Source organism: Nelumbo nucifera, chromosome 6 (genome assembly GCF_055504915.1).
Source record: "Nelumbo nucifera cultivar China Antique chromosome 6, China Antique-T2T, whole genome shotgun sequence".
In the NCBI taxonomy this organism is placed as follows: domain Eukaryota; kingdom Viridiplantae; phylum Streptophyta; class Magnoliopsida; order Proteales; family Nelumbonaceae; genus Nelumbo; species Nelumbo nucifera.
The window spans coordinates 35,543,208-35,564,734 of NC_142654.1; the positions used below are offsets into that span (position 1 = coordinate 35,543,208).

Sequence of the window (21,527 nt, forward strand, 5' to 3'; positions counted from 1 at the left end):
CAATTATTAATTTCATCTATTGATATTTATCAAAGTAATGAGATTGACCAAATTAATCATCCAACTCGCCCCAAGTTGGTCACTTTCTAGTATTTTCGGTTGAATTCAGTTCAGCAATTTCCCAACCCGATCAAGTCAAGTTACTTTTAGTTTGGCCATTTGTAAATTGACTAAAATTAAACTGGCCTGATTATAAATATATATTAATATTTTATATTTCAAATATAATTTTTTAATACATGAAAGTGAGAAAATTCCCATATTTCTTGGTCTAAAATACTTTATATTGTAAACTTAAAATTTTAAATTTATTCTTTTAAATGTAATTTAATTTTTCAAATTTAAATCTTTTGAACCAACCAACCAAACTGAAAACTGGCCCAAACTGAAACCATTGTTTTCAACCCCCCATTGACCCGACCGGTTGAACTGTTTAAACCATCACCCAACCTTGATTCCGAGTCTAGTTCTATTGAAACCCTCCCTTTGGTAAAAAACTGTTGACTTGGTAAAAAACCACCTGACTTGGAGGATTCAACTGTTGACCCATTCAACCTGGTCAGTGGGTTATATATAGGTTGCATACTTAATGCATGTGTAAACTTTCGGAGGCCATAACTTTTGCACTCCGATGTCTGATTGAGGTAATCTTCTTTTTTTTTTGGGGTAAGTTATCAAGATCTATGCATCCTAATGTGTCGTGGGTGCTTTACCCTACTATTTTTGCGAAAAACGCCATTTTTTGTCCTCAAATCGCAATTTTTAATAATTTTTATAAATAAAAAATTAAAATGTATTGAAAATATAAATAAAATATAAAATAATGCATATATTATATGTAAAACATAATTATACAATACTTATTGATAAAATATGTATTTTTACACATATATGCATATATGCACATTTATATATGTATATAAATATATATTAATTAAATATATAGAGTGATGGCGCAGAACATTCTAACTTGTTCGACTAGGATGGTTGACCTGGTGACCGCGACCTAAATGCAAAAGTGGGTCGGTCTTTGGGTTGGTTTTTAAAACATTAATTGGTACAACTCGAGTTGCTCAGTTTTCACTAATGGTTGGTTAGTTTCGAGTGACCAACTCCCCAACCCGACCATATCAATCTAACTGGCCAAACAATCTATAACCGAATTAAACTGCTTAGTGAACACTACTAATTTCAGCTAAATTGGTCATCTAATCTCTAACAAATAACAATAGTTTAATATCCAATCATTATTAAAAGTTATAATGAAAATACAATAAATAATTAATAAAGCTTCAATACCTCTAAGTTATTTAATCTACTTTCACTATTTTAATAATTAATACCTCTAAATTATTACATAATTTCATTATTTAATCTGTTTTTTGTTTTTAAAATAATGTCTAAAATATGATTCAACATTAATTTTTTGATATTTAAAACATTTAAAAACTAGTTATTTATAATATTACTTTGTTATTTTTTAAATTATTTATATTTTATATTCTTATTATCAATATTATTAAATCTATTATAATTATCTTTTTGTTTTTGACAAAATTTTTAAGGTTATTGCGTAACTTCTTTATTTAATCTATTTTATTCATTTTTCAATAATATTTAAAACATGATTTAGTTATTAAATTTTTTAATATTTAAAACATTTATAATTAGTTATTTACAATATTATTTATCTATTGAAATAATATCATTGTTTAGTTATTTCATTATTACTTATTTATTTAATTTCATAATCCATAAAATTATGAAATATAAAAGGGTTTCTAGCCGTTAAGGGCAGCTTTTTGCCCTTAATATCAATAAAAATAATATTTTTTATTTAATAACCGAAAATGAGATATTTTTTTTTTGAAAAATATCAAATAAGGGCATTCGTCTTCTTCCTCTATAAGTTTGCGTTGAGCGAGTGATGTTTGTCGTCGATAACTCATGGCGAGTGATGTTTGTTGTCGATAACTCATGGCGAACCCTTCTCTGTTAATGTTTATAGAGAATCCATAAATCACTCTGTCTTTGCCCTTAAATAAGCCATGAGTTCGTCTTGCTCGTCATGGCGAACCCTTCTTTGTTAACGTTTGCCATCGATAACTCTAAGTTGAGTGAAGTCCTCTCAACTGGACCAGGGCCTTCAATCCATCAGTCATGTGTGCCATCAACAATGGAACAAAATCTGGCTCCTCTAACCCAACTGGTTTGAACTCAAACTGCTTTAGTAGAATCCATCACATAGTCCGACGTACCATGATTGTCAGTGTCAGGGATTCCATGAGGAGGTTCGTGTACCAATAGACTACAATGGTTCTTGTAGAAGGAGATCAAGCACCCAATTAGAAGGTAGGTTGATGGGCGTAGTGAAGATGGTGTTTATTTGCAACGGTTTTGCCCTTGTTTGATATTTTCGCAAAAAAATTACCCCTTTATAATTATTATACAAAAGTAGTATTTTTTTTTGATATTAAGGGCAAAAAGTTGCTCTTATTTGCTATTAACCCAATATAAAATTATTATTAATTCAAATATTATGAAATATATTATAACAATTTTTCGCTTTTAATAAAATTTTTAAGTTTATTACATAATTTCATTATTTAAAATATTTAGTTATTTAAATAATTTAAATAAAATGTAAAATATTTAAAAATTTTCATTATTTAAATTTTATTTGTTTTAAAGTTATTACATAATATTAATTATTTTGTTATATAATATTTATCCATTTTTAATATTTTCTTATTTATAATATTTAGTTATCGAAAATTTTAAACAAAATTTGTAATTTTAAATTTTTATTATTTGAATAATTCGTAAAATTATAATTTATATTGTTAGTACATAATTTTGTTATGAATTTCATAAAAGTATAAAATTATTAATAATATGAATACTATTAAATCTATGATAATTTTTTTTTGTGTTTTTAATAAATATTTTAAAGTTATTACACAATTTCATTATAATATATAAATAATTCTTAAATTTTTTAATTCAAACTTTCTTTTGATAGATATGGATGACAAGTAGGGGATAAGATAAATTGGGATTAAAGATAATTTAGGAGATAAGCTCTCTATTAAATTAGAAATAATTTAGGAGATAATTAAGAATTGTATATAATTTAGGAAATAAATAGGAATTATAGATAATTTAGGAGAGAATGGGGGATAGTGGTACCACTTGGCTAGATTATATAATATTAGATTTTGGTAGAGAGATTTTAGGAATAGTTTTAGGAAGGGATATCCAAAGGGAAAAACATAGAGGAAAGAGGGATGGGCCAAGCATACTGAGATGTCAAAATGAGAGAGGGAGAAGGGAGTAATGATGTGGCTTCATGAAGGAGCAAAAAAGGCTAAAATGAAGAGGGACTAAGAATTCTCTATTGGGATAAGAGAGAAAGTTAAGCCTCTAATATGACATATTTCTACTTTAATATATATATAAGATTTGGGGTTCATGGATATGCGAAGTAGAGGGAGTTTTGGGGTAAGACCTGTTTCAGAGGGTAGTCGGGGCCTTTTACTGATCGTACCGAACATGTTTGAGAAAAAACTAAAAGAAAAAAACATTAAAAGATTGTTATATTAAAGTCCAATACGCTTAATTCGGCATATCAAACTGTATTTATACTTTGAACCTTGCCTATGAAAGATCGTGTTTTTTTGGTCTACAACAAATTCCAGGATTCTGAATTTTGAACTTATCTCAATGTTTCCAAGATTCTTGGATTAATTAATTGTCTATTTGTCTTTATAATCTGATGAAACTAGTCCAGGATAAAGATATTGTGATTAAAATGATATGTTGGATTGCTATTGCTTACATCTGTTTTATAAGGAATAAAAAGTTGTTCAATAGAAGAGGGGGCTAATGTTATAAAGATATTGTTGCATGTACTAAAGGCAACAAAGTCGTTGTAGTATAGTGGTGAGTATTCCCGCCTGTCACGCGGGTGACCCGGGTTCGATCCCCGGCAACGGCGATGGATTTTTGGTATTGGGAATTGATCAGGGGATTAATCAGTTCTTAGCTGATATTTCCTATTCCCCATTGAAGGCACTATTTTTCCTGTCCATTCAAATTTTCTTAGCATGGATATATTTCTTTGGCCAGTGAAGTTATCTTCAAAAGCAAAAAAGCTAATGTTTCTCCCTCTCGTTTCAAGCATTTTTTGAAGCATTCATGGGAATAAGGTTCAAAATTTTGTTAAGTGAAAGTTAAATAATAGAAAATACATAAGAGTTGACAATTGTTTTATATACTATTTTTCATAATTTTTTTGTAATATAAAAATAACAATAATTAATTTCATCTAGTGATGTTCATCAAATTGATGAAGCTAACTAAACTAATCACCCAATTCACCCCAAGTTAGTCACTTTCTAGTATTTTCGGTCGAATTTGGTACAACAATTTTCCAACCCGACCAAATCAGGTTGGTTTCAGTTTGGCCATTTGTAATTCGACTAAAATTAAACTGACCTAATTATAAATATATATTAATATTTTATATTTCAAATATAATTTTTTAGTACATGAAAGTTGAAAAATTCTCATATTTCTTAGTCTAAAATACTTTATATTGTAAACTTAAATTTTTAAATTTATTCTTTTAAATGTAATTCAATTTTTTAAGTTTAAATCTTTTGAACCGACCAACCAAATTTAAAATTGACCCAAACTGATACCATTGTTTTCAACCCATCATTGACCTGACCAGTTGAACTGTTTAAACCATCACCCAACCTTGATTTTAGGGGTAGTTCTATTGAAACTTTCTCTTCAATAAAAAACCATTGACTTGGTAAAAAACCACCTGACTTGGAGGGTTCAATTGTTGACCCATTAAGCCCGGTCATTGGGTTACAGGTTGCATACTTATTCATGTGCAAACTTTCGGAGGCTATAACTTTTGCACTCCGATGTCTGATTGAGGTGATCTTCCTTTTTTATATTTTGGGTAAGTTTTCAAGATCTATGCATCCTAACGTGTCGTGGGTGCCTTACCCTGCTATTTTTGCGAAAAATCCCTTTTTTGTCCTCAAATCATAATTTTTTATTTTTTATAAACAAAAAATTAAAATGAATTGAAAATATAAATATAAAATAATACATATATTATATGTAAAACATAATTATACACTATTTATCGATAAAATATGTATTTGCACACATATATACATATATGCACATTTATATATGTATATAAATATATATTATTTAAATATATTGAGTGATGGTGTGGAACAGTCTAACTTGTTCGACCAAGATGGTTGAACTGGTCGGTCCTTGGATTGGGTTTTAAAACATTGATAGGTACAACTCAAGTTGGTCAGCTTTCACTAATGGTTGGTTAGTTTCGAATGACCAACTCCCCAACCTGACCATATTAGTCTAATTGGCCAAATAATCTATAACTGAATTAAACTGCTTAGTGAATACTCCTAATTTTAGCTAAGTTGATAGTCTAATCTCTAACAAATAACAATTGTTTAATATCCAATAATTATTGAAAATTATAGTGAAAATACAATAAATAATTAATAAAGTTTCAATACTTCTAAGTTATTTAATCTACTTTCACTATTTCAATAATTAATACCTCTAAGTTATTAAATCTAATATAATTAATTTTGTGTCTTTGATAAAATTTTAAAGTTATTACATAATTTCATTATTTAATCTATTTTTGTTTTTAAAATAATGTTTAAAATACAATTCAATATTAATTTTTGATATTTAAAACATTTAAAAACTAGTAATTTATAATATTACTTTGTTATTTTTTTAAATTATATATATTTTAGATTCTTATTATCAATATTATTAAATCTATTATAATTATTTTTGTATTTTGACAAAATTTTTAAGGTTATTACATAATTTCTTTATTTAATCTATTTTATTTGTTTTTAAATAATATATAAAATATGATTTACTTGTTAATTTTTAATATTTAAAATATTTATAATTAGTTATTTACAATATTATTTATCTATTGAAATAATATCATTGTTTAGTTATTTCAATATTACATAATTCCTCTAGCGTTGCATGTTTCTACTTTAGTGTGTGTATATATATATATATACATATATATATATATGTATATATATATATATACATATATATACATATATATATATATATATATATATATATATATATAATTTATATACATGCACAAATGCATGGGAGTGCAAATGTAACATGTGTCATGCATATGCTTAGCTATTTCAACTAATCCTAAAATACCATTAGATTAAAAATTTTCAATTCTAACCGGTTTAATCATTTATTGGAGACAAAACATTTCAATGTAACCTTAACCATAGCAGTTTCTATAGATTAGAATAATTGTAAATGCTTGGGCTGATCAATGGAATACAATTTGATGCCTACGTCTACTGCCGAGGTAGAAGGACAAGATGGTGCATTAAACATGCATATCTGCAAATAAAAGGAAACCAAAGGCTTGAGGATGAGGTCCTAGAGAAGGCACTCCGATGCTCAAATTAGTAGAGAACAATGAAATCGGTCAGGCCAAGCTATTGAGGGTGAGCTGATATGAGCCAAGGAGGAAATAGGAGAGCAAGAGAATAGGAGAGCTAGGGCTGTTCATAAGAATGCCCAACCCGTCCAAACCGACCAACCCAGACCGACCCAACCCGAGTCAGCCGGGTTTTCATCCGTACCGGTCGGTTTCGGGTTGGGCTCATACATAAACCGATATGCTGGGTCGGTTTCGGTTTTCTTGCGTGAAAACTGAAATCAACCCGACCCGAACCGAACTAGTATTGTACTAGTTTGGTAGTTCCTACTTCCTAGTTTGAGTAGTTTCTTAATTCCTACTAGTCTTCTACTTTTAGACTTCTACTAAAACTAGAACTCTAGAAGGCCCATTAGGCAATTACAATTAGAATTCAATTAGGTGTCATTTTTTAGATTTTTACCTAGATTAGAATTTAGAAGGTTTCTACTTTTTTATTTTATTGACCACTTTTGTCTTATCTTAAAATCTTCTATTCTCTAACTTGGTTGGTCCGCCCCCCTCATTCCCTCAAGCTCAACTGATCAAGTCTCATTCTCAAAGTCTCAACTTCAGTCATTCAAAGGTTAGTATTTATTTATTTATTTTTTAATTTAATGCATGTTACAAGTTGATATATTTTATTTGTGTTTTGTTTAAGTTTAAGCTTTGAAAAAAATCCAGTTAATGATGATATATTTGCCCAAAAAACTTCAATTTTGTATGAAAAACCTAATCTATTTAAAATTTTAAGTATATATTTCGGTTTTAATTTAAATATATTTTATATTTAAAACTATTAAATAAAGATATTTCAGTTTTACATAAAAACCGAAACATCTGAAAAAATTTATATCTAAAAAATATATATTCTGAAATATATGAGATATATATTTCCAGAAAATATATATTCCAAATTTCCAATATATTTTATTTGTATGTATATTTTAGTTTATATATATATATATATTTTAAAATACATATTTCAGTTTTAAATATATTTTCAGAAAATATCTTAAAAAATAAAAACTTTAGTTTTCAGTGATGATACTTGTATTCTTTACCTGAATTAAATTTAGATTTATCTTGGACTCTTGAATATCAAATTATCAACTAATTTAGATTTTATTCGGCTTTGTACAGAAGCAAAACCGAAACCGACCCAAACCGACCCAACCCGACTCAAACCGACCAGGTCGGTTTGGCCTATCAGTGGGTCGGTTTCGGTTCCCACCTTAGGTAACCCGACCAAGTCGGGTCGGTTGGGAAAATCCCAATAAACCAACCCAACCCGACCCGTGAACACCCCTAAGGAGAGCTAAAAGGTGTCTAACCTTTGAGTGGAGATGCCTTTAAATAGCCAAATGTCATTGTTCACTCAAACATGCTCCCTACGAGTAGGGCTGTTCATGGGTCGGGTTGGGTTGGTTTAATAGATTTTTTTCAATCGACCCAACCTAGTTTGGTTACTTAAAGAGCAAATTGGAACTGACCTGCCATTAAGCAAAACCGATCCAAACATGAAGGGTCAGTTTATCGGTTTAACCGGCCAGTTTATCATTGGATTCAATGCAACTTGGTCCAATGCGTTCCAAAACTAAAAGTTTTAGTTCAAGTTTGATTTTTGGCCCATTACACACCATGATTAAGGCTGCATTTGCCATTTGCCATTCATAGATACTCAATAGACCAATGGGCTTGTGATGGGCTGAATAATTCAACTACAGGATAGGGATTACCTAGTTAGGGAAAGACTAGGAAATCAGAAGCTAACTAACTCGGTTCAGTTCGGTTCGGTTATTCCTTTTCACAACCCAAAACCGACTAGTGATGATGATAAACCAACCAAATCAGGTTGGGTCGGGCTGATTTGGTTGGTTTGACATTGTTTGTTAACAGCCCTACCTACGGGGTTTTAGGGAAAAGGCCACCCAACGAGGTCTTCAAAAGAATTTGCCTTCCCCAATGGGGCTGTCTATCAGTAAGAGATGACACTTATCCTTATCCATGAAGAATTGTACTGCCTCCGAGATTTTTCATGTTCGTACTTCTTGGTAGGTGGTGTACTTATCTGCTGACATGGACTGAAATCGTCAAGCCATGGTGGTGTCCATGTGGCAACTTCGACCAGCCAAGGCACAACCCAAACAGCTACCCCCTAAACATCCTTGATGTCTTAGGGGATGTTTGGAACCATGGTTGTTTTTCAAAAAAATAGTGCCATGTTGGATCCACATAGGCGTTTCAACAAACGCCCATGTATCTCATTGTTTGGTTCAGCCGATTATTAAAATATTGGGCATGCCTCGAAAAATGTGACCTCATCGATGCATGAAACACCAAATTTGGCGTTTCATGCATCGGTGAACCATTTACCCCAACGGTTGATTGATGTGTATCCTATGTAGTGCTTACCTGTCAGCACATACATGAAAAACAGTGATGAAAATCACCTTAACAAACAGCATAGTATTGTTTACTGCCTACGTGGCAGAAGTGTTTTTTTGTGAAAAGCGGGTCTTGAAAACATGGACATTTTTTCTTGAAAATTGGTCCCAAAAAATGCCCACGCTTCCAAACACCATGTTAATTTCACTACCAACCCAAAACCAATTCTTGGGTTTCCATCCAAATAGAAATAATCAAACAAACCTTGGATCCCCATTGAAATTTTATCCCCAATGCATCCTCTGCTGCAGAGAATATATGCCATGAATCATTTATAACAAATAAAATGGCAGCACTAGTGTGTGATGGCAGATCAAGCATTAGCAGAAAAGGGTGGCATCATCAGTGGCCAGGGACTTCTTTAGAACTTTTCTTTCTTTCTTCTCCGCTTCACTAACATCGACAAATATATACTTGCAGATCTACCTAGAGGCAATCACCGGACCTTCGTTTCCACTTGTATCTTAAGCTTCTGAGTCTTAAGTTGGTTATCAAATGAAGTTCTTCGTAGAAATCTTTGGCGACATGAAGCTCTTCACAACCATATATCATGGGTTTTTCAATTTGGAATCCATTTGCAAAAAGCTTTGATCGGTCTCTTTGATCTTTCCATCTTCTTCAAAGTTCTAACAATAGATTTTTTTTGGAACCCAAGAAAATATTAAAAAAAGGGAAGAAATCAAATATAAATTAAACCTAAATAAAGGGAAGAAATCAAATATAAATTAAACCTAGTATTTTATTTTTTTTTCTTTGTTTTCTTTTAATGGCTTAGAGGTAATTGCTGGAAATTTGATATTAGTGTTCCATAGAAAAGATGATTCAAGCTCCATCAGTCAAATTAGTTCCGCAGTGGATGGAAGTTAATGTGTTTCTAACGTTGAGGATTTTTTTCTTTATAATTTGATTAGAAACCCAACAAATCAACATTTAGTCTGATAGGATAGTATTGTCTTTTTCCCTCATCCGTTAGATATAACAACTGATACACTAGTCCATTTTAAAAATATAGGGGAGAGGTCTTAGTATTTCTCACATAAATTAAGGGGGGTTTAAGTCTGTTTACCTTAATTCTATTTATACAGACATCTTAGTATTCTCCTAGGCCCGCCTATACTGTCAACACCAAGTAGCTATTCAGATTTCTACTCAAATTACTCAAATTTTGTTTACCGATGGTGGAGCAATTAATCACTCTGAAGGTTCTTATGTGTATATTTGATTTGAGTCTGACCTATCATTTATTTCGGCAGCTGATAGGAAATTTCAATCTCAAGGTTCACCTAAGGAAGCGAAGTTGAAAGCAATTTATGAAGGTCTCTTGGAAGTTATAGAGAAGAATTGACAACATATTTTGATTTGTTATCACTCTTTGGAGATGTTACAAAGTTTGTAGTCCTCCTCTCTATGATGGTAGTGTCTTCTCCTTTCTCAAACTAAACTTCATATTAAAGAGCTAGGGGTTGTTTCTATCTACCTGAAAGATGGTAGATGGTTGAGATAATGTTCTTAATTTGTGAGGCTGAGAATGAGGGAACAAGGGAATGGGGAAGTCTTAGGGTAGCAAAGCTTAAGGCCATGTTCTTTTTTCGGAAACACATTTACTTGGGTAAATACACTTATTCAGGCAAATGCTTTTTAGGAAAGACGCACCTAGATAAGTGCATTTATTCATGTTCTTTTTTGTTTAATTTATTAGGTAAATGAAATTTCTTATTTTCCCATGCTCTTTTTCAACACCCACTTTCCTGGGTAACTTGCCATTTTTTTCATCTCTTTCCAATTTTACCCTTTGGATATGGATTTGAAAACCATGTCACAAAGTCTTAAATGCCCCTAAAATTTTTGGAAATAAACCATGCTGCCTCTTCTTTTAAACCCAATTTGAGCCTAATTCAAGTTTTTCCTCTGGAAGAAAACACCATCTGCCATTATTTTGGGCATTTAAGACTTCTCATAATTTCTGGTTTTCTTTATGAAAATCAAACTAGTTCTGGTTATTTAATGAACCACTGAATTTTCACAAATGACAAATAGAATTCCCACTCTGATTGCTTGAAACCTCAAGAGCTCCCGTTAATCCTGCACCTACACCAGCTGGCTTTTTCTTCCTTCGTCGTCTTCCCTTCTCTTTCTCAATCCTAACTGTGAGATTACCAGTTTGCGGTGATTCCACCAAACTAGAGCCCTCAATTAATGCTGCAGACTTCGACACTGAAGATGATGATAACAAGAGTGCTTCTTTTTGAGGTTTTGACACATTGATAGTCCTTTCTTGGTTACCCTGCTTCAGTTTTGTATGTGAAGCAATTAGTCCCTGTTCTGCACTTGGACAATCAGAATATCTACCAATAAACGCCATATCTGTGGTTTCATTACCTGCTGGTGTGTCCTTGACCTTGTCCATGATCACAGACAGCTTTGGATGTCAATTTTTACAAATCTAACACATATTATCGTCCATCAGTCCACATCTTAAGTCTTGCAAATACAGATAAACTTTGCTTGAGATGCTACACAGCCTTGTTTTCTTACTCTCTTACAATGTATTTATTATCTCAGGTTGACATTCTTGATTACTGAGATTTGCTTGCTGGTCGTCAACTATCAAGTGAACTCATACAACCCAGCTTTTCTAATCAAGTATTCTTGAGGTCCTGATGTCGTCAAGCTAGGCTTAACCACCTTCTCTGTCTCCGGCCAGAAATCTGTACATTCTACCATTGATCTCTATAGTACTACAACCAGCAACTTTACTAATCCCTGCTTCTTTCATCATTCTTCTCCAGTTATCTGCTTCTTTCCATCTACCATGCAATGCAAACATGTTAGACAGTATCATGTACTCTCCATCGCTCAGACAACCGGCCTTGTCGATGATATGCTTTGATACAGTTTCTGCTAATTCAGCATCCCCATGAACCAGACAAGAAGCAAATGGTGTAGAACAACAATTTAAAACTATAAAAAGGATGTCATTTTTCTTCACTTAAATGGGGCTCATTTTAAGGAAAAACCAAGCACTAAAACCTAATTGATCAACCAAAAGCCAGTACAAGAGGAAGGAAGAGGGAAAATTAAAGGCAATGGAAATATGTGATTTTTAATTAAGGGTTCTCTTCTCTTGTTCACATGCTTGAGCAGTGTTTTAGAAACTGGATAGATGCAACCAAGCTCACATGGTGAGGCCAAGATTGGATTGGTCAAACATATTTGCATTACAATTGTAATATGGTTGCAATTAAAAGTTTGTAAAATATGACAATATAAAGAAAAAAAATGCAGCAATGAACTAGAAGGAAAAATAGGAATTAATACTAATTATAAGAATCATTTGGGTTCATTGTCAATTCTATATATATTGGTTAGAAACTCCTACTGTGCAGTGTGCACTCATCAAAAGGAACAATTATATGGTTAAATATTATGGTTAGTTGTGGAAATTAATTCTCTGTTTATTGCAGATCAAGCTCAGTTTGGTGTACTTGGGTTTGATTTTCACGCCCTCTATTTTTACTATAAAATTTCCATGCTAAGAATTTAATTAATAGGATGGTTGGTTCATGTCCTATCAAAAGTTACAATTCTTTTAAAAGTAATGGTTTAGAATGGACCCATCAAACATTCAACAAAAACCTGGTTGAAACCGGTCCAACCCATGGTCTATCCTAGTATTTAAAGACATTTTAACTAAGACACACCCACACCCACTTGCTTCATTTTCCAACCCATGGTCTATCCTAGTGTTAAAAGACATTTTAACTAAGACACACTCACACCCATTCGCTGCATTTGAACTGTATCAAAGAATCCCCACGAACCACGAACTGTATCAAAGCATCCCATTCCAATCTGAATGTGGGATGTTCCCACCTCATCCCTTAATATAGTGCCCCAAAGGATAAATAACCATTTTTCATCTAGATAATTATCATTTGACAGTTTCCTTCTACCATACAGTTAAAATTAAAGAGTAACTCAACTACTTCTCCAGACAAGCACCAATAAGCAATTCAACCTAAGACCCCAGAGAAGAAGAGGCATCTGAACTCCATTGGAACTACCATCTCCAATCAAGGTGGAAGGCACAAGGATGATCTCTACTTCCTACATGTGAAAGTACCTCAGACAGTGGAGAGACCTGGATTCCTCAATCAAGCAACCCTCAAAATCATGAATGATTTCCCTGACAAATGAAGTGTTTGCTCCTGCACCAGAACCTGTTGATGGACTAAAGTGGAGGATGACCATTGGCAATGAGTTAATTGCTTTTAATGAGTTGAAACCTTCCAAAACACCATTATTTGCAAAAAGAAAGAAAGCTTCCTTGGGCAGACATAGATCCTCTTTGCAGGTGGTAATGACTCTCCTAAAGTTTAAACTAGATTCCCATTTCTTACATAGACACATAACAAGAATCTCCAAAATATGGAATTGTAATTGACTGGGAAACATTTATCTTTTACAAGCTATTTGGATTATGGGAAGAATACTTTCTGTAACTATACTAGGAAAATCTTTTTAATTAAAGGTTGATATTCTTGCCTCACTGGTTTTGCAAAAACCAATCAATTTGCAGTGCATTGATCTCGGATGTGGGAGCTTCATACAAGTTTATATTTCATAAAATACAGCTTCAAATGACGACAACAAAACTAATAGAAGGCTAACAGCAACCTACCAATTCACCTAGGGATAAGACTACCCAGCAAAGGCTGCCTTGTTTCAGATCCCTACTTTTCTTGCTACAGATACTACAGATGGACATGAATAAACTTGACATGATAAAATGAGATAAGAATGGAATGCCCTGTGAAGACACATGATCTTTTCCCAAAGTGTTGGCCTTAGAAAGTTGATTCTGCATAAATCTGATTATATTTAAACTAGTAGCTTTGTCATGTGAAACTATCAAAGGAATAGCATCTAGACCTAGGGTATTTTTCAAGCAGTCCACTTAACCATACAAGGGATTGGAGAACCACCAGAATTCAATCGTGGCAGATATCCACAACATCCATTCGTAAAAGCTGAACTTATGTTATGCAGCACAGTTTTCAAGAGATTTTTGCAAGTCAAATAACATTTGGTCTAATCACAGGGTTTCAAATTGTACTAGAAACCTGGTACAAACCTGCCAGGATTCTTCTCCCTTGAAGGTATATATGTGGTGCGCTTCCTTCACATCTGGTAAAGATGTCTTGTTCTCCCCTTGACAATGAAAATAAACTGTTGGTTTGGCATCTAACCATTCATGCGTTTGAAAATTTTGAATGGACTTGACTGTAACAGTTCCAGATGAAAAGGCTCTTGCAAAGAAACACACCACCATTCAAGTCTTTAGAAAAGACAATAAATCCACTGTTTATCCATAGAGCATTTGAGTACAGAGTAGACTACGTTATACGGTCATACCACATACAGAGCCAATAAAATCAGCAACACCATTTAATTTCAGCCACAAACAACTGTAAATTTATCTTCATGTTTAGTTTATTCAGGAGACTAACAACTTGGGCACTAGCATGAAGTTGATAAGAGTAAACTTTTGAATTTGTAATCCTATGGAGATGTGGCATGAGGAACACACATATAAGAAAATCTATGAAGGAATATAGCTTGGCAGCACTAAGGTGGAGAGCTGAGAGCACACACCAGTTCAAACAACAAAATTAATTAAAAAAGACGAGTTAATTAGATCACACTGTCAATACAACAAAGAAACTGGAATATTATAACAGGATTGCATGCAATATTAATTAAATTCAATGCAATTAAATAAGGCATAAATAGACCCTTTGAAGATTTATGAATCAGAGGTTTGTACCCACCAAGATAGCTAGCCTCCCTACATGTAAGAATTTCTGAATTAGTGCTTGTCCACAACAACCTACAAACCAATGAAAGAAAGCCTCACCCCAGAACCTGCAACCACACACTTTTAATTAATTATTAAACACGTGAAACTAAAGGACCACCTCAAAAAAAGAATAGCTCGTTAGGAACGGGAGAGTAATAGTCCTTCAAATAACATTGAGATGAAGCCATGACCCACCTTGATAACAGGGACAAACAATCCATTATCCGTCTGCACAGGAACATTGATATTCACATTGTGGTACCTGAATCAGTATACACTGAATTGTCAGAACCAGTGTGATAGAGCACATTTAACAATAAAGGTCACCCTGTTCCTTTATGCCACCTTCTTTATGTGAAAAAAGGATTATTATGAGGGTCCTTGCTTTCTTCCCCCTCCACTCATCACTGAAAAGAAAAGACTGTTCAAGCTGAAAAAATACAAACCTGCGTACAGATCTGACCATATAGTGAATGTTATTCATAAGAGCTAGTCAAATTACCAAGTACAAATCTTCACCAAACCCTTCAAGATCTTCTTGTCTCAAACACCATCTTATGTTTGATTGGTGCCGCCATAGATCACACCTACTGCAATCGCTTCAAATAATTATTGTAAGAAGAATGGATACAGAGTTAGAACTCTGTATTTCTTAAAGCATGATAGAAGGAAAAACAAAATGGAATTCTTAAATGATTTTACCTGATTGCAGTTGCCTACACCAGAGCTACATCCTCTCTCAGATTTTTCTTGGTAAGCTACCTCTGCTCTGAATTTTAGAGTTCTAGGTTGATTTACAGCAAATGGTTTTGTCTATTTAAATGATTTGTTAGTAATACACAATTTTTTAGACTTTGAGGGATGCAGTATGTCAAATGAGCTCACAGTACATGAATTTGGAAGTGAGAAGAAAAGCATTCCTACTTGACTACCTAAATTTTGCATGAATTATATGTGAAAAGAAACGAGTTAGGTTTCTAAACCATACTGATAGTAGTATTTCCTTGCCTCACATTACACCAAATTCCTATAGAAATATTATGAAATATGAACAGTACTTTTATCAATGAAACATGAACAATATTCAATTCCATAAGCTGAGACCAACAATGGGTAGTTGCCTTTTTATTCAATTCCATACGCTCTTTATTCTTCAATCTTCATTCAACACAACATAAGTTGTTCATTGGTCTTGAAGGAGTTGGGATAGGATGTATGCATGTCTGAAATCCAGTGGCAAGCTGAAAAAATACTCTACCTCACTCATGTCACTAGTCATCTTAAACTAGTGACCTTCATTAACTCGTCAAACACCCTCATCCTCGTCTCCCTACCCTCTTTGTCAATAAGAGCATCTGCTACTTGAGATATTCTTTCCCCTACCACGGGAAAGTATTGCCCCACCCCAAACAACTCATCTATAAGAGCCCTAGCTATGGGATCATCATCTGTGATGTTTCTTGATCTCTTACTTGCTCTATGAGGGCGAGGGGCTGATGAAGCACCTAATTGAGGTCGATGATTAGGGGATTGCGTGGTAGAATGAGAAGCTATCCCATAACCCTGACTGAAATCTATTCCATTATATTGGGTTTCTTCACCATTGACCGATTCACCCACTATAGGTGGGTTGTTATATCCTCCCTTTCCACATCTTCTGCAGCATTAGCAGGAGAGCACTCTCCCCAGTTGCTCTATCTCTCCCAAATATAATGGAAAGGTCATCAAAAAATGGGAAAGCCTTGTTTCTTAACCCCTTAGCATGTGGATGGCTCTGCATTTATTAAAACAAAAGTACATTAACAAATTAGAAGTTATGTGAAATAAATATAAACATTTGCTTCATTATAAATTATAATTGATAACAATTACCTTAACCCTACCATTGAAGACCTCGTCTTCACAAGTGATACACTTTTTTATATCATCCCATCCAAACCCTGAGCAACTAGGGCCGAGCATCTCACAAATGGTTGCATACTATCTCTTCATATGTTTCACTCTAGACTCAATGTGTGGGTTTGCTTTCAATCCACATCCAGGGAGGTTTGTTTCCATGAACCTCTCTAACTGATTCAAGTACCTTGACTTGAAGGTCCCATTGTCTGATCTCCACATCCCAATATGAACTAGCATCATTAATCCTTCAATTAACTTGCCTTCTTCTTTTGACCAAATTCTATTTTGTCTAGTTGGTTGCCTTTTTTCTTTGTCTTTGCTAGCCATGTCTAAAAAACAAGTAATATATAAACATAAGGCAAATACAAGCAAATAAATCAACAAATGCTACTGGAACAAACCACTATTTACTAAACATCACAAGAGTAATACACAATAGTCTCATAGTAAACATAATGAACAAGTAGTACTTTATTACAACACAAAAGTAACAAATAGAAATTTCTATTAGTGTCTAAAGTGCTGTCACATTTGATTTGCCAAGTTGTCTCTAAATGCATTCCACTCCCTACTACCATCTAGGCTTGTTATTCATTCATCATCTACCTCAATTGCACTTTGACCTTGTTCACCAACAAAAAATTCTTCAAGTCCTGCTTCCATGGGGTCATTTGGCATGCTTCTCCGCATGTAGTTGTGTAGGAGACAACATGCAATAATGATCCTAACTTGGGTTTTTATTGGATACCAAGTTGAGGTCCTAAGTATTGCCCATCTTATTTTAAGGAGGCCAAATGTCCTCTCAATTACATTCCTAACTGCAGAATGTCTCATGTTGAAAATCTCAACTGGGGTGTTGGGTTGGTGCCCTTGCATCCACTCATTTAGATGACATCTTTGTCCTCTAAGGTGTTAAGGATCCATCACTATTAGGGTACCCGACATCAGACAAATAATAGCAACCTAGACAAGTAACAAAACATATATTAAATTAGTAAATAGTCGCATTGGCTCTCTCTAAACTATTTCCTTAGTGGTTAGGGTTTTATTATATACCTTGTGGTACTTTTAAACTATTTCTCCTTGAGATGGCATCATGCAGGACTCTGGTGTCATGGGCAAATCCCTCCCAACTAGGTAAAACATAAATGAATTGTATGTCTGGGGAAAAAACACCCAAGACATTTGTTACAATTTCATTCTCCCTCGTTCGATACTTAAGCTTATCCTTTTCATGCACTCGAACATTAATATAGGTTCCATCTAGAGCCCCTAGGCAATTCTACACACATAGACCAAAAAAAGATGAATTTAAGGATAATAATACTAAATATATGTTGTAATGGAAAAACAAATATACAAAAAAGTATACAAACCTTGAACCACTTCCATAAACCCAGACCTCCTAAAATGCCATTGTATTCTTGACTTCATGTGCCAAAATGTTTAGGAAGCATGTAACCATCTCATCCACTCCCATTTGTCTACTATCCCTTAACTTTCCTACCCTTTTAAGCATGTCACATAGTCTAAGATAACTACTCCTATCCATTCGTGTATGGTATATACACGCCACATCAGAAACCATGACCATAGTTTTGATGTTTGAAAGCCTACTTATAATCCTTTGCTCAGTTGCCTCCATATTGATGTCATCTTCACCATCACTATTTAATCTCCTAGAGACCCTCAACATTCTCTTCCTATTTTGAATGGTATTAGTAACCAATACAACCAGAAAAGTATATTGCAGCGACATTGCATAGTAAGAACAAAGCAAAGTTGCAACCAATTTTTTCTTCCTATCCATAGCTAGTGGTGGCCGAGGCATGTTTCTGCAAAAGATCACTATTTGATTCAGTTATGATATTAGCATAATGAGTCCAACTGCAAGGAAGATCAAGTATTGTATATAAAAGACATATATACACATTGATGGTTTGAAGGGTTCAATTCGGTTTTCTAAAAAGATTTTACAAGACAAACCAAGTGACCAATTGTTAATTGTTGTACAGAACTGATGGCATTCACCACAAGTAGGACTCAACCCTAACCCAACCCGACCTTTTCAGGTTGGGAGGGTGGGGTTTGAGCTAACCCAACCCAAGTTTCCGCTCAATACTACAAAAAAAATGTACATATACCAACGAACGCTTTTACTGACGGTCATCAATCCATCGGTATAGTTATCGTTTTACTTACATAAATTGGCATCCGTCACTATATATCTTGACAAATACCAATGAAATACTTATTCATCACTAAAACCTCATTTATACCGACAATGATATTTACCAATAGTTAAAACCTATTGGTATAAGTATGTTTTACCGACAATATTAAATCCGTCACCGTATGTACTAACATATACCGAAAGATATTATATCCATCACTATATGTACTACCATATACTCACATATATTATATCCGTTACTATATGTCATATAAATTACCAACGAATATTGCTCTTTGTCACTATAATATCTTGAACAATACTGACGGATATCATTATCCATCACTATATGTACAATCATATACTCATGGATACTAATCCTAGCTTGTTGTTGTGAAAGAAGCAACACCGATGCCTTTATACATTTATGATCAAAAAATAAATCTTAAGTAGGTTTATAATCGAATTGGATTTGAATCCTAATGGGCTCTAATTTTCTTTGGATTTAATCCAATTGTGATTTAATTTTTAAAATACAAAAAAATAAAAAAATTAATTACTTTTTGTCATCTATATACAATAAATTGATATAAATATAGCATATTGAATTTATTATACATATATAAATTCATATATAATATAATTTATAAAATATATTTTTATAATTATATAAAATTTATATATTAAAATAAATAAATATTATAATCTAATTGGGCTTGGATTTACTCAAGTCAACTCCGAATCCAAATTGATTATTAATCGAATGTTAGATCGGTCGAGCCACAAATTTTTGGTATCATTGACAAGCGTAATCTTAAGTGAAGGTATAGCCTATATAGACCTACTCATGGATCGGGTTCAAATCGGGCTTTGTCTTTGTATTTAAAAAATACATTCAAGCCTGAACCCAAAACTAGCCCGACCATTAGGCCTATGTCTTAAGCTTGAGCTCGGCCTGACCCAAACTAGGCTCGAGCACAACCAAAAATTTGAAAAAAAGATTTTTTATTCAATAAAAAACTTTTTTATTTATATTAAAAGACCTCAAAATGCAAAAATTATGAAAGATATCACTATTATAAAAAAAACATATTATATATTATTATATAAAATATATTTTTTTATTATATAATATATTATCAAGTTAGGATTTGACATAGGCCAGGCATTTTTGAGAAAGCTCAAGCTTAGCCCAGAAAAGAGTCAGGCCTAGTATTTTGGACATTAGCCCAAGCCCACAAACCTAAAGTTACATCAAGCCCAACTTAGTATGGGTTAGGTTGGGTTGACTCTTCAAACTACTCGATCTATGAATAGGTAGAGGTGTAAATTGGGCCATATTGGAGGGCTTGGGGTTCAGGTTTGTGAGCTGGGCTAATGCAACACAACCGAGCGGATCGTGTTGCCCATGATCCAACACAACTGAATGGGTCGTGTCGGCATGGTCCAACACAACCCATATATATATATATTATATTTAGATATAAATATAAATATATTAATAAAATAAAATATATAAAAATATATAATATATTATATAATTATAATTATATAATAATATATAGTATATAATATATTAATAAAATAAATATATATTTTTTAATTTTATTATACTATTTTATTTAATTATTGTATATATAAACAATTGTATACATCAAAATTCATATAAAATAAAAATTTTAAGATTTTTTTTTCATTTTTTTTAAATAAATAGTTTTGGCCTAGTCCACAACCCAGCCTGGCCTAAGGCTTGGCCCACAGGCCAGCCCTACCCATGGCATGGCACAGGCTCGTACAGGTTCAGGCACAGGGCCATGGGTCGTGTTGGACTCGACTAGACCTACTTACACCTGTTCATGGGCCGGCCGGCCAGGCCACTGGATGGGCTTGAACATGCAATTGAGCCCGCGGGCTTGACCTCGGGCCAAAAAGCCCGACCCGCAATAAATTCGAGCTAGGCTTAGCATTTGCCAAAATAGCCCAGCCCGGCCCGACCTATAGATTAAACTCAAAAACCCTAATATCCTAATTCCTAAGTAACCCCTCTTCTCATTCATCTCTTTCCAGTTAGCCGAACTGCTGAACCTCTCTTCTCTTTATAGTGACTCATATCCTCCTTACACTCTCAGGCAATTGCAGAACCGACGAATAATCACCGGCGCAACAAGTAAACTCCGACAGACCGGCGGTGAGTCTTCTCTCTCTCTCTCTCTCGTTCTTCTTCTCACTTCTTCTCTTTCAAATCTTAGACACTGATGAGGCGGCAAACACAGGCACCGGCGACGGTAGTGAATCTTTTCTCTCTTTCTTTCTCTTTCTTTCTCTCTCTCTCTCTCGTTCCTCTTCTCACTTCTTCTCTTTCAAATCTCAAACACTGGCAGTGGCGGTGAGTCTCCTCTCTCTCTCTCTCCCATCTTTCTGTTAGGTTGGGCTTCGGGCTCGGGCTCGGGCTCGGGCTTTAGGCTTTTTATCAGAGCCGGGCTCGGGCCCAAGTTGTAGGCCCGTTGGTCGGGCCGGGCTTGGGCTCGGGCCTAACAAAATCCTGTTTATGAAGAGTAAAAGCCTAGCCCGAGCCCGACTCGGCCCGGCCCATGAACAGGTGG

The 21,527-nt window shown here is 33.8% G+C and overlaps 1 non-coding gene across 1 annotated transcript; it reads left to right on the forward strand.

The window, feature by feature from the left end:
* The first annotated feature begins 3,925 nt into the window (after positions 1–3,925).
* Positions 3,926–3,997, forward strand: TRNAD-GUC (transfer RNA aspartic acid (anticodon GUC)). Its single transcript has one exon. It is a non-coding gene; the product is annotated as a tRNA-Asp (tRNA).
* Positions 3,998–21,527: the final 17,530 nt, after the last annotated feature.